Raw genomic sequence first — 13,440 nt, 5'->3', positions numbered from 1 at the left:
ATGAATGATTAGTAAATACAAGATTAGGATTTATATTTCTCTTGAAATATTTTTGATAATAGTGCTCGGTTTTTTTATTCTTTGTTTTTATTCTTTTTTGAGTGATTTTCATGGAATTTTTGGTATAATAGATAAATTTTATCTTATTTGATGCTTTTACTACAAATTTAGAGATTTTCAACTTTCTGTTATTGTGCTAGTTAGAGATCTAGTTTGTAATTAGAGATCTAGTTAGAGCCTACTAGGAATTAGAGTACTAAGTAACTAAATCCTTTTAACTTCTATTTTAAAAAATCTTTACTTGGACAGATTTTATAGAAGAGAAATCTTAAATTTGACTGAAACAGCTTTTAATTTAGACTGACTTGCAAGAGTTTGAAGGTGAGATTTTATTGATTTTTTTCTTTAAATATTTTTACTTATACTTGTTACTTAGCAGTAACTTTCATATCTGGAAATAATTTATTGAGGCCAGCGCTATAACCATATTTTAGTCAACGTAATTTTAATCTATTGTGCTTGAATCACTCGAAAGAAAAATTATCTTTCCCAATTTTTCAAGGCATTTTTCTTTTTCAGTAGTTGTTGGGAGTTTACCACATTTTTCTTCTTCGGCCAGGAGGAAAATTGCCCTTTTGAGTGCCAGGACTTGCTCGCTCGATTCCATTGTAAGTAATTTACTTACAACTAATTAATATTTCTGTTTATTGCCACTTTTTTGAAAAGTTTTAGTAATATTGTTTTTTTCAGGCATGCTCCCTCCTTGTTTACATTTTCAGAGCTTCAATATATTTTTGTATTTATTTTGCTACTTCCAACAATGATTTAAATTTATTGAATATTATTTTTATTTAAGAGAATAAAAATTAAATAATCTGCACACTTTTCTCGGCAATAATTCATTATGAATTTATAAAAATTTTGGCTGCTTGAGAAGTGTAGTCGTTGCCAATAGGTGTCTGATTAGCCAGCGTCATTTTCCAGTTTTCAATCTTTGATTCTGAATATTTCTAGCGTCTTTTGGAGCCAGGGTTGATTATTACTAGGGAACGGATTCGTATGTATTTACATATTTTTTTCTAGGCAATTTACAGACGTTTTTCAACTAGAAGTATACATACTGACACTTTTTAAGCCGTTTGAGTCTACTTTTATTTCACATATTTCCACATATTTGGATGTTATCGCATATTTATACATATTTGATTAAAATAAATAAATATTTCTACATATTTAATCAAATTATGAACATATTTTTTCATATTTTTCATTTTGGGCATATTTTCATAATTGGGAGGTGGTTGACAGGAACTGTGAACCACAGACTGTAGGGCTGTGAATCACAGTGGGTACAATGGTTATTGTAATTTACTCAGAATGCTGCTAAACAGTGACGGGCACTTGTTAGTTCTTTGAAGTTGTCTGACGTTGTCTGTTCTTTCAGCTCGTTCGTTGAAGTGTCCAATTCATTTCGTTCGGTCACTTAGTGTATTCTTTTTTGGGTGAAATGCCATGAACATCGGCCTCAAACAAACAACTGGTTGCTAAATATCTTCGCGAGTTTCCAGCAGAACTTTTTCGAAGTGATGGAGACATTTTGTACTGCACAGCTTGTGACAAGCGCGTTTCTTGCTCTCAACGTTCCCAAGTCATCCAACATATTGCCACCAGATCGCACATAGAGAATAAAAACAGAAATAAAGAGAAGACGTCCTATCAAGCCTTCCTTACATCTCCATCATCAAGTAAGTCTACTCTGAGTACAGATCTGTGTCGGGCTTTGGTTAGAGCAGATATCCCTTTCCACAAACTTAAAAATCCTCATTTCAAAGGATTCTTAGAGACCTATATTGGGAAAAAAATGCCTGACGAGAGCTCTCTGCGGAAAAACAACCTGGAAGATGTCTATAAAGATACACTAACCAAAATTCGAGAACATATCAAAGATGGACCGATTTGGGTGTCAATTGATGAAACCACTGACGTTGAGGGGAGGTATATTGCCAATGCAGTTATTGGAAAACTTGACAGTGATGCTGATGTTCTTTGTTGTATAAATCATTATAACTTGTAAAAACAAATTACATTGTTCCTAATAAATTATTATAAATTGTAAAAATGTTCTTTTCTCGTATAAATAATTATAACTTGCCAAAAAAAAAAAAAATCCATTTTCATAAAAAAAATGTCAATTTTACTTAAATATTCCAGAAAATATTTTAAGAAAATCACATATTTTCCACATAATTGACGAAAATAAATGCATATTTTAATTAAATATTTGGCATTTTTAAATACATAAAAATCCGTTCCTTAATTATTACTATCAATGGCTTTCCTATGGCCACATAACTCACGTAAAAGATTGCATTTCGAAGGCTCCAATGTTACAGGAGCTCTCGTGCGATCGCATTTTTGCTTCGCTTAAATTAAACTTCTCTTCCACTATTGCATTGATCGCGATGAAGACGGCAGAATGTTATCCGATAAATCCCAATTCATTAACATTCGTATTAGGGGTTCTGGCTGACCAAACTTGAATTTAGCTTGTTCCTTTTAGCAGTTCTGGCTGACCAAACTTGAATTTAGCTTGTACCTTTTAGCCAAAATATCTGTTTATGATGGGAAATGGAATAAAAGGCACTCACGATGAACCTGTTTGTCTTGGCTTCATTTCATGCGCTTTCATTGTTTATCTGTCTCAAAGGAAACTCCTCTAAAATAGTTCTAGCAGTAACTGCAAGGAGTTTTCATTCACTTGGTACTGTATACAAACCCTTAATTGATTTTATAGGTGCATCTTCTCTCGGTTTCGGTAGAACCTGTGACTCCCGCGCCACTGTTTTGTCACATTATCAATCCCACGGCTAGTAGTGCCTTCAGGATATTTTGCTTTGCCATTCCTAACATCTTGTAGAAAACTTGCACTAAAATAATTATGTTCATTTAATCCTTTCATAAATATTGCTGAATACCATTTATTGATGTTTTATAATGAATCTTTAAAAAAAAATTATTTTTTTCTGTAAAATTTGTTAATTATTTCCTTTATTTTATTTTTATTTGTTGATTGCGCTGCATCTGGGTATTATGTATATGGAAGAGTAATAACCTTTAATTTTCGACATTTCTTTGGTTTTTCCTTTGGCAAATGAGGTAACTCAGCAGTAACAGTGCACCTTAGTAAGATGTTTCAGCAACTGGAAAATAGGTTTATGTAATTTTCAACCTTGAATTTTGGTTCACTACACAAAAGTAAAACTAGCGCTTCAGTTTTTCCTCGCGTGCATTAGTGAAGCTCTGGTTAACACCCGTTCTTTCACCCTGTGAACACCGTTAACATATTCATTTTTTTTTTTTTTATCTTTTTCTAAAATATCTACCCATTTTATTATCTTATTATGCCCAATCATTTTATTAAGGGTCCTTTTTCATATTAGTTTCTGTAATAAAATTTAGATAGACTGTAGCAAGTGTACACTGGAAATCGACAATGCTTTGAGAAGATTCCGGGCGCTAATGACCTCTAATATTGCTGTGACTTAAGTAAATGATAAAAATCAGTGCTGAACTTCTGTAAATATTAACATATTAAGAATCAATTGTGGAAAGTTTGAGCATTTTTTTCGGAGCTTACATAAAAATGACTTCTTATTTCTTTTTATGTTTACAACAGGCCTGATCTTGCCCACATCTTAGCACTTTATTATTTAAACATTTAACAGGGAAATTGGTTTAAGTTACTCTAGTGGCAGCCCGGACGAAAACGTTGCGGTAATAAATTTCAATTTTTAATGCACACTTTTGGCAGAAATGAATTATGGATACCATAATTTGTTTTCAATTTTGAAATCAAACTAGATTAGATCAGGATTGGAATGGTGTTGATTCTCAAGTGCTGCTAATAGTTGCTTACTGGCAGTTCGAATTTCTGGAAGTTCTGAATCCTTTTTGCTCTGGTCTTCGAGTTTTAGTGGAATCATAACGCAAATGACGATTGCATCGCAATCATAAGGTATAAGGTATCGTATCTTCTCTTTCTGACGCAGAAGGGATAGGGTTCACACTTATTAAGGGTTGGAAGTCGCCCCAGCGCTGGATGCCCAACAAACGTAATAGGAGACCCCTCATGAACCAAGCTTAGATATCAGCCATCCTAATCTAGAAAGCACTGGAAATCCTGGTAAATCGTTTCTAGTAATTCCATAATAAGTGCCAAAGGTCTCGCCCCAGGACCAATCCGTATCACATCAGTGACACTCACTGCTGGAATGGAGGCACTTTAGGTCGTTTCAATGATTTTATTAAGGATTGAGTGTTACTTCTAACTATAAAAGTTTTTTCATTTCCTCAGAGAAAAGAATTCATGTTTTTTTGTTTTTAAGTTCGCAGTATTGTCCACAATTAACAGGAAGTCACTTTTAAAAAACCTATAAAAGAAAGGAAGTTGAATGCGTATAATATTGGTATTCATTTCCGTTTTGATTGATCTAATGTTTCAAAAAAAGCTTGTCCCTGGAAGGACTAGGGTGGGGGAAGAAGTGTCGGTCTGATTAGAATGTAGTTGCTTTCCTTCTTTTTTTTTAAGACATGGGCGCTAATGTGAACGTGTTGCTACCTGTGATTCTCACACACGTTTCAACAAAACCACCGCCACTTCCACAATCCATAAATGAGTTTCTTGTACAGATGGTAGCCAGCAGATTAATGCTTGCCACACTCAGTCCCCATCTATCAACCAGAAAAAATGAAGTAAAAAACTGTCGGCGAATATACTTGTATATATATTGTACTATCTCGTGGAGAGAGCCCTGAGCAGGTAGATTTTACTGGAAGGGATTTATACAATGCAGTGGATTACCTCTGGCGGCAATTCCTGCCTCTTGTTGAATGTAAACCAGAAACTACTTAGGTAAAACTAGGCTAATGGTTCTCTTTACTAACTATAGAATCAATTTTTACTTTAGTCATGCTTATATTGCCAAAATTGCTTGCCACAATACTGCTTTACACCATGTAATTATAATTTTTGGAAAATTAATTCTTTCCTGAGTGCTGCAGACTTCAGTAATTAGGTTACTTTTTGGATAGATACGATAAATTAGTGAATTATAAAGAATAAAGAAACAAAAAGTTATATTTATCAAATATTTATTTATATTTATAATTTATTTATAAAAGTAATTTTTTTAATTTTTGCTGAGCTTTCGACCCAGGGAATAGGCTGTCTTCAGGGCTTATGCCATTGATAATTATAATATTTTTTACTTTGTTTGTTAGGCAGGTGGGCCTTCTGTCCTAACTCTTGTGAACAAAATCAGAGAATTGAAATTAATTTTTCTTCAATGTAGACATTATGTATTTACTTTTTTATCCCTCATAAAGAGTATGGTAAATCAATCATGCTGCAATTAAAACTATCCGGCTTGCTGCTTGGTGTACCTTTTTAGCGTTTAATCAACCCTTATAGTTAACTTTTTAAACTGTAAGTTTTTGTTAAGGAGATCAGGTATTGGGAATGAACAGCATTACTTCTTTGTGATGCATACGTATTTGTGATAGTGATTGAATGAAAATATATTGTACATCCCAATAGGATATTGCACGTCTCTATTACTAATTACATGTCTTAATAATATATTGTCTGGCAGATGATGAATTTCAGAAGTTTGTTGGCTAGAATTTTTTTTTTTTTAAATATAAGATGTTGAAATGGCTCATTAAAGTAATCGACGACGCTATAATTTGAGAGGAGTAACGCAACATGCCAAGGCCTTAAATATTGCGATGGTAATGTTGTTTCCTTTGGATGAGGGTCTCCTCTAAATCAAATAACCAATCAAATTCTGGGACCTTTTTTTTATTTTTTGTATAAAGTTTATTATTTTTTGTGGCATTCAATCTTTAATTTGGGGCTGTTTTAATATCTCATACTCTTAGTCAAAAATTTTCAATTTCGTCAAATTTTCATAATAGACATCACCGAAAAAGTGATTTATGATAAAGAGATGACGTGTGAAGCATGTGGTAGATGTGTGGGGGAAAACATAAAATGCCTCAAATGAAAATTCGCCAGTTTTTCGGATTAGTTTTTAAGGTTAGCCGTTTTTCAAATAGAAAGTGCTGATTTTTTCAAGCTGTTTTTTTGATAATACCTCCGATGATTTTCAGTTGATACTTAATGAATTGTAGACATACGTAAAAAGCCTTATCAATTTTATTTAAAAAAATGCCAATGAAACCTTGATATTTTTTAGGAGTGTAAGGCCACAATCTGTAGTTATTATTAAAACTGTCCGGTAGGACAGTTGTATAAGGGTTGACCATCAAAAACTGCACGAAAAAGTGTAACGTTGAAAAACACCCAACTTTGACAATTTTTTTCTATTTTTCTATAAAAGATAAAATTCCCAAATTTTCTTTAAATCTTACTCCGAACCCTCCTTTATAACTGTAATTTTTTTGCAACCACCCAGATCTAATAGGTTTCGAGAAAAAAGTTGCCGAAAATGAGCAAAAACGGCTTTTTCAAAAAATGTTCTTGTTCTTGTTCTTGTTGTTGTTGTTGTTGTTGTTCTTCTTCTTCTTGTTACCTTTTTTGTAAACAACGTAGCGCCTAAACGCGTGAACCGATTTTCATGAATGAGGTGTCATTCGATTCGGAATTTTATGTAGATGTGCCTTTTGGGGGTCTCGACGCTGTACATCGAATGGGAGAGGAGTTAGCCCCCTTTATGTAAGGCCCCCTCCAAAATTATTATTACTAATAACTTTGTAAATCTTGGCCCGATTTTGATAGAATTTGGTAGGATGATAGAGTTAGGGCTCCCCTACCTAACAATAAAGCGACGATCTGCTCTTACACTTGTTAAGGGGAAGTATAACAATCGTTTCAAATTATCGACACGTGAACCGATTTTCATGAATGAAGTGTCATTCGAATCGAAATTTTGTACAGATTTGCACTTTAAAAGTCTCGACGCTATGCCTCATAAGGAGGGAAGTTTGCCCCACCCAAATAAGGCCCTTTCTAAAACTATTATTACCAATATTTCTATAACGCTTAGTCCGATTTTGATAAAATTTGGCACGAAAAAGTGATTAAAGCTCCTCTACGTGGCTGTGAAGTGCTATCATGCTCTTACACCTACTAAGGGAAGTTCTGCAATCGTTAAAATTATCAATGAGTGAACCGATTTACATCAATGAATTGTCGTTCGATTCAAAATCTTCGCCTTTTAGGGAGAAGTACTGTAATCGCAGTTTATTTTTCTTGCTTCTCTTAAAAGGAAGTACTGAAATCGCAGTTTAATTTTGCTATTTACGTACAAATACCTTCCTATTTTATTCAAAACGCTTTCTAAAAAAAATTGTTATTGAGGATGGTTTGGGGACCGCAACTATAATCATTCTTTAAAAAGATCTCTCCAGTGGTAGTTACGGTTCCGATTTAACACCTTATCAGGTTATAATGATAGAATAGCTTATTCCAAATTTTAAAAAAATCTGTAAAGCAGACGTAACTTTGCAAATAGACAAAAAGGAAAATCTATCCAAAAGGTACAAAAATCTCCTTAACAAAAACTTACAGTTTTAAAAGTTAAGTATAAGGGTTGATTAAACGCCAAAAGGTACACAAATCAGCAGTTCCCAACATTTCATTAATATTTCATTGATATAATTTAAGTAATTTTACTGCATTAACTTTTCCTTCACATTTTTTAGAATTTATTAGATGTCACAGACCCTTATGCTGGCCAGTTCATTCATAATATTTTTTTATTATAATTATGATAAAATGAGTGATGAATTATTCTGAGTAGTCACATATACATGCATGTTAAAGTAGAAAAAAACAAAGTTAGAGTCGGCCACTTTTTAAATTTCAATCACGGAGGATTCAAAACAATATTTCAGTCTTAAATTCGTCTTACCGAAATATTCGTGAGCACAAATAACATACATTTAATAACAAGTAGATTATTCAACAATATTTACTCATTTCTCAATTGTAATTTAATTTAGTCCCCCTAATTTTACTTATGGTAAAATACTGGAATAATTAGCTGTCCTAAAAATATGCATATCTTTATTTTCTTTATTTTATATTACATATATATAACATTGTGGGAAGAACACCTAGATTGAGAATGTAATTGAAGAAAACTATATTATTTGCGATAAAGCCAGATTATTTATTACTTATTATTACAAACGTTTGACTACAACATAAAATAACAATTACTTTAATCGAAGAATGAACTTAAACCAATGATTTTTATTTAAAAATAAAAATAAATGCATAAAATCATTGATGTAAAAAAAGTTTATGAATTTTTTAGCCTCTTATTTTTTTTATATTTTTTATAACGTTTTCTTTTTCACCTGTGATTAATAGTTTGATTATTATAGATAAATAGATATTACAGTCAATCTAAGTTAAATGGTGTGCTACTTGAGTAAATATTTTGTAGACGAAAATGGCCAGCATAAGGGTCTGTGACATCTAATAAATTCTAAAAAATGTGAAGGAAAAGTTAATGCAGTAAAATTACTTAAATTATATCAATGAAATATTAATGAAATGTTGGGAACTGCTGATTTGTGTACCTTTTGGCGTTTAATCAACCCTTATACTTAACTTTTAAAACTGTAAGTTTTTGTTATTTAATAGCAATTGCTGGCAATTTAAGTGAACTTCTTTTTTTAGTGCAATTTGTAACCTTTGACTTCCTTGTTTTAAGACAGCCTACTTTAAAATTGACCATTGGTCCATCTAAAAGAGTTTTCAATGAATTAAACAACTTGATAAACTAACACTGTTGAGTGCTCGTGAACACGTTTTCTTGCAAAACAGACGTAATTTCTCATATGAAGATAAAAGGAATCCTAGAAAATGATATACCGTTTGAAAGCCCATTAAACAAGGAAACTTTTATAGAAAAGTGCCAGCACCTAGGTCTGATAATGATCACATAAGGGCCTAATGAGTTTTCTTAAAAATTTCGATTACTTTTATTTTTCCAGCATTCGGAGGAATATTGAGGCTGTTTGGAGAATAACTTATGCTTCGAAATGGTATCAATTTTTAGAAAATTTATCCGTCTTTCTAACCGTGTCATCAGAATCAGAATTCGGACTAAAACTTTCTGAGTAATTACATTTTTATTGGGAAAAAGTAATGATTTTAGAAAAAAATTGAAAGTGACGTCACTCAAGAACAGTGGAAAATATGAAGTTGGACAATACGTCATTGAACTCCACTTTAGATGTACTACACACAGTAGCCCTATGGACAATACTTGCTGGTTCACCCTGTATAAATTATCTATTTAGACAGTTATTGTGATAGAATATTTGTACATTTAACAATGAAAACAAACTTGGAAATTAGTTTTGTAGGATTCCGAAAGTAAATAGAGGGAATGAGTCTTTAAACTTTAGACCAAAGTTAAAGGGAAGCTGAACAGAGGAAGGGATTTCCTTGTTGTAATAAAACAGTTACTTTGAGGTTCAAGTTGCAGATGTTTATCCTCCTCTTTAGTGTTTGGGGCAAACTCCTCTCTACAAAACCAATGTACTATGTGCACCGTTCCGCACACTGAAACGCCTAATTACAAATATTCTCCACTTTTAATTAATACAGCGCTTTAATTAACAATAAATTGTCTAATACAGTTTTTTATTCTTTCTTCTAAATGATCTCACGGTAATGTGCGCAATTCTACAGCAGCGCGCTCTATGAGGGAATGAAAGAGATAATGGAACTTTTCCATTTTTTTTTTAGTTTGCCTTCTATCTTTATTCATATTGTCTTTATATTTTAAGAATTAACAAAAAAGGAAAACTATTCCATCTTAAGTTAAGCATCTCTATATCTCATACCTCCATATTGTCAGAATATTTAGAGCACAACTCGTTAGAAAGTTCTCAGAGAAAGTATCAAAATATTGTAACACATCTCTCCTTCTCGCTCGCTCTCCCCTACTCCTCTCTCTCATATCTAATTCATGTGCTTACTTTTCATTCCACGTAACAGAATAAACTTCTATCAGAATTTCATTTTATTTGTTCATCAAAATTTGATATTAAAACTGTCCGGTAGGACAGTTGTATAAGGGTTGATCGTCAAAAACTGCACAAAATAGCGTAACGTTGAAAAACAACCAACTTTGACATTTGTTTTCTCTTTTTCTATAAAAGATAAAATTCCCAAATTTTCTTTAAAATATACGGCAAATCCTCCTTTATAACTGTAATTTTGTTGCAACAACATAGATTAAATAGATTTCGAGAAAAAAGTTGCTGAAAATGTTGTTGTTCTTATTCTTCTTGTTCTTCTTCTTGTTGTTACCTTTTTTTGTAAACAACGTAGCGCCTAAACGCGAGAACCGATTTTCATGAATGAGGTGTCATTCGATTCGGAATTTTATATAGATGTGCCTTTTGGGGGTCTCGACCCTGTACATCGAATGGGAGAGGAGTTAGCCCCCATATATGTGAGACCCCCTCCAAAATTATTATTACTAATAACTCAGTAAAATTTTACCCGATTGTGATGAAATTTGGTAGGATGAAAGGGTTAGGGTTCCCCTAAAGCGACGTTCTGCTCTTACACCTACTAAGGGGAAGTTTTGCAATCATTTAAATTTCTTGTTGCTTCCATGCAATCACAATTATTTGAACTAAATCCTCGTAACTAGCAGTGCCATCCTAATGAATCGGGTTTTTTTTTTCGAACTTGAAATTTTTATTTTAGGGCAGTTGGGGGAGAAGGGGTTGATATTTTTTTCTTTTTTTGGCATTGGCTTCCGCCATACAGCCAGCATCGTCTAGGTGCTTATCACTAGAATATCACTCACTCCCCATTCTTACTTATAAATACATTCGCTTCACACATTCATCCCTCTACTATATACAACTATTTACATAAACCTTAAAACTAATGGATGGATCAGTACTCTATATTCCTGCCATCCTTATAGCTTAACCAAAATTAAAATCACGTAATCCTTCTCTACTCGTTTTCTTCCATTCATTCTAATCGGCTATAACTTTTAAATTCATTCATATTTCTTTGCTAGCTCTGCTACAGATATAAGCACATAGATGATGGTGGGGAATATTATGTCTTCTTATGCGAAATGGTGCAAATACCTGTATATGTCGTCAAACATTCGTTTCCTATCTACTACATAACGTGGACATATCATTATTATATGTTTGAAATCCTCCTCCTTATTGCAATCTACGCAAAGTGGTTTCATTCTATCATAAGTCTGTCCCCTCTTGTGCTCCGTAAAACAAAAAGTAGTATTGATAAATCATAGGGCAGGGATTAGCTTAAATTTAATTCAACCGCGAAGTTCCCTGGGTTCGAATCCAGCTGCTGACTCTTAGATTTTCTCGTCCTAAGTTCTCTGTCCGGTGATTGTCAGTGTTGTTTGTAAAAAGAGAAGGTAGAGGGAGGCTGACACTGCTCTGAAAAAGCTCTGGGGGCGCCAATAACCTTAGATGTTGCTCCTTGATAAATAATAATAAATCATGTTGATATCATTTGAATAAATATCACTTTTTATTTTAACAGCATAATGTTATTTCTATCACACTTATTTTATGTTCAATTGTACGTTTTGATACTTCAAAAGTGGATTGGCGGAAACGGTGTTGTAAGTGTCCGAATATTATTTCTTTACTAATTTGCCGCTTACTCTGAAAACACTTTTGTTTTACCAAAGACATGATTCAAGTTATGGAACCTTAAAGTGCTCCTATGATTATCTAGAGCACTGGTCGGCAACCTATGACCCGCGTGATTAGTGATTACTGGAAGGTGACCCGGAAAGAGATGAGTGGCAAGAATAGAATGTCAATATAGTGCCAGAGGAACTTGAAAGGGTTGAAACTTAGTCCAAAGATTGACTCACTGATCATCCATATTTCTTCAATCAATTATCCAAGTGTAAGCCTCGCTAGGGTGCCTTATGTGACATTTAGACCAATACATGCCCTCTTATGTTCAAACAAAAAGCACATAAAGTAAACTAGGAGAAAGTAAAACTAGAACTATAACATAAAAGAACCTCCCTATTGTTTACATTCAGTCTCAGTGATTGTTAATTAATAATTATCTTTAAAATCAAAAATTGGTAAATAATAATTTACAAATTTATTAATGATAAAGAAAGTCTAATTAGTTGATTAAAACCTTTAAAACATTTTCTTTAATAAATATTCATTCAACTTTCATGTCATTCGAATACCATTAATAAAAATTTACAGTAGCTAAGTGTGAAACAGTGTTAGGCTTCACGAGCTGGAATAAAAACAATGTATACATAAAATGGGAAATTAACTTGGCTTTCAAACCGGAGGAAGTCGTGCACAGTTAAGGATATTTTGGCGTTTACGCAGTTGGTTGAATGGTTTCCGGTAATTATCGCAATACACATGTATGTACACTGGATTAAAATATATATATATGTATATATATATATATATATATATTTATCCACAAGTTGTGTGCATAAAATAATTTGCTTTGAATTTATACATTTTAAATTAAGTGATACTCGTTTTTGCGTAGCATTTTCAAGTTTGCCTCACCAATTTCCAGTCTAGAAGAGAGAAGTTAGTGTAATTTTGAAAGTTTTTGGATTTTCCTGTGGGTTATATCCTTTGAGGTCTTTCTGCGTACGTAAAAGTGGTTATTACAATTTGTGTGTGTGTGTGTGTGTGCATATGTATCCATAGTGGCTCAAAAAAGAAATATTTCTTAAAAATTCTAAATTAATGTTACGCATGCGCCAACAGAGGACATGTTATTGGCGAACAAATCTTACTCCTATTTAGTGAACAGCTTTTTTAACATTTTCTTGAAAATAATTTACTGCAAGGGATTTTCAGTGGCAGTTCACAGGAGGTTAAATTTTCCTGAAACTTTACATTGTTGCTAGAATCAAACAGTTTTAAATTTTTTTTGAGTCTGATTTTTACGTGAAACACCCAAGACATTAAAACAAAATAATTGTTAGCACCTTGATAATAGGTTTTAGATAGTCGTGAGCATATACCTAACCCAGATTTACAAATGCGGAAGAGATAAAAACGAAGATGTTTTGCGATTTCAAAAAGATAACGCCTGTGGCTTGTTAGAGGACATCTTCTGAAACATGTTTTTTTTTTTTACATTTAATTTAAATTTCAAATTTTCACTGAAAGTGCCCGAAAGTTTTTTCAAAAAATTTGCCAGTTTTCTATTACAAGGAATTGTTACAAACAGAAATAGTTATTACATATAGTGAATGTTAATATTGTTTCTATTCCCTGGTATTTATGAGTTGTACAATCACACGTTAATCTGGTAGCGCGGCTTCTACAAAAGCTCCTCTTGCGAACAGATAAGATACAGATGAGTACGTGCCCTACCGCACATTTTTC

At 32.8% G+C, this 13,440-nt stretch overlaps 1 protein-coding gene and 1 long non-coding RNA gene across 2 annotated transcripts in view; one reads left to right on the top strand and one right to left on the bottom strand.

The window, feature by feature from the left end:
- The window catches only part of LOC141450889 (uncharacterized), a 500,259-nt gene that overhangs the window by 261,252 nt on the left and 225,567 nt on the right, over positions 1-13,440 (bottom strand). The gene's annotated exons all lie outside the window — the stretch shown is intronic.
- Positions 1-13,440, top strand: part of LOC141450883 (probable isoaspartyl peptidase/L-asparaginase GA20639) — a 71,689-nt gene that overhangs the window by 337 nt on the left and 57,912 nt on the right. Inside the window, exon 2 of the mRNA XM_074121771.1 lies at positions 580-668. The gene's annotated coding sequence lies outside the window, so the exon portion shown is untranslated. The remainder of the gene's footprint in view (positions 1-579; positions 669-13,440) is intronic.

Source organism: Rhodnius prolixus, unplaced genomic scaffold, assembly GCF_049639745.1.
Source record: "Rhodnius prolixus isolate KJV_2025 unplaced genomic scaffold, Rpr scaffold_8, whole genome shotgun sequence".
Lineage (NCBI taxonomy): Eukaryota > Metazoa > Arthropoda > Insecta > Hemiptera > Reduviidae > Rhodnius > Rhodnius prolixus.
Note: the sequence above shows the minus strand (reverse complement) of the source record. Positions and strands in the feature narration are given on the sequence as shown.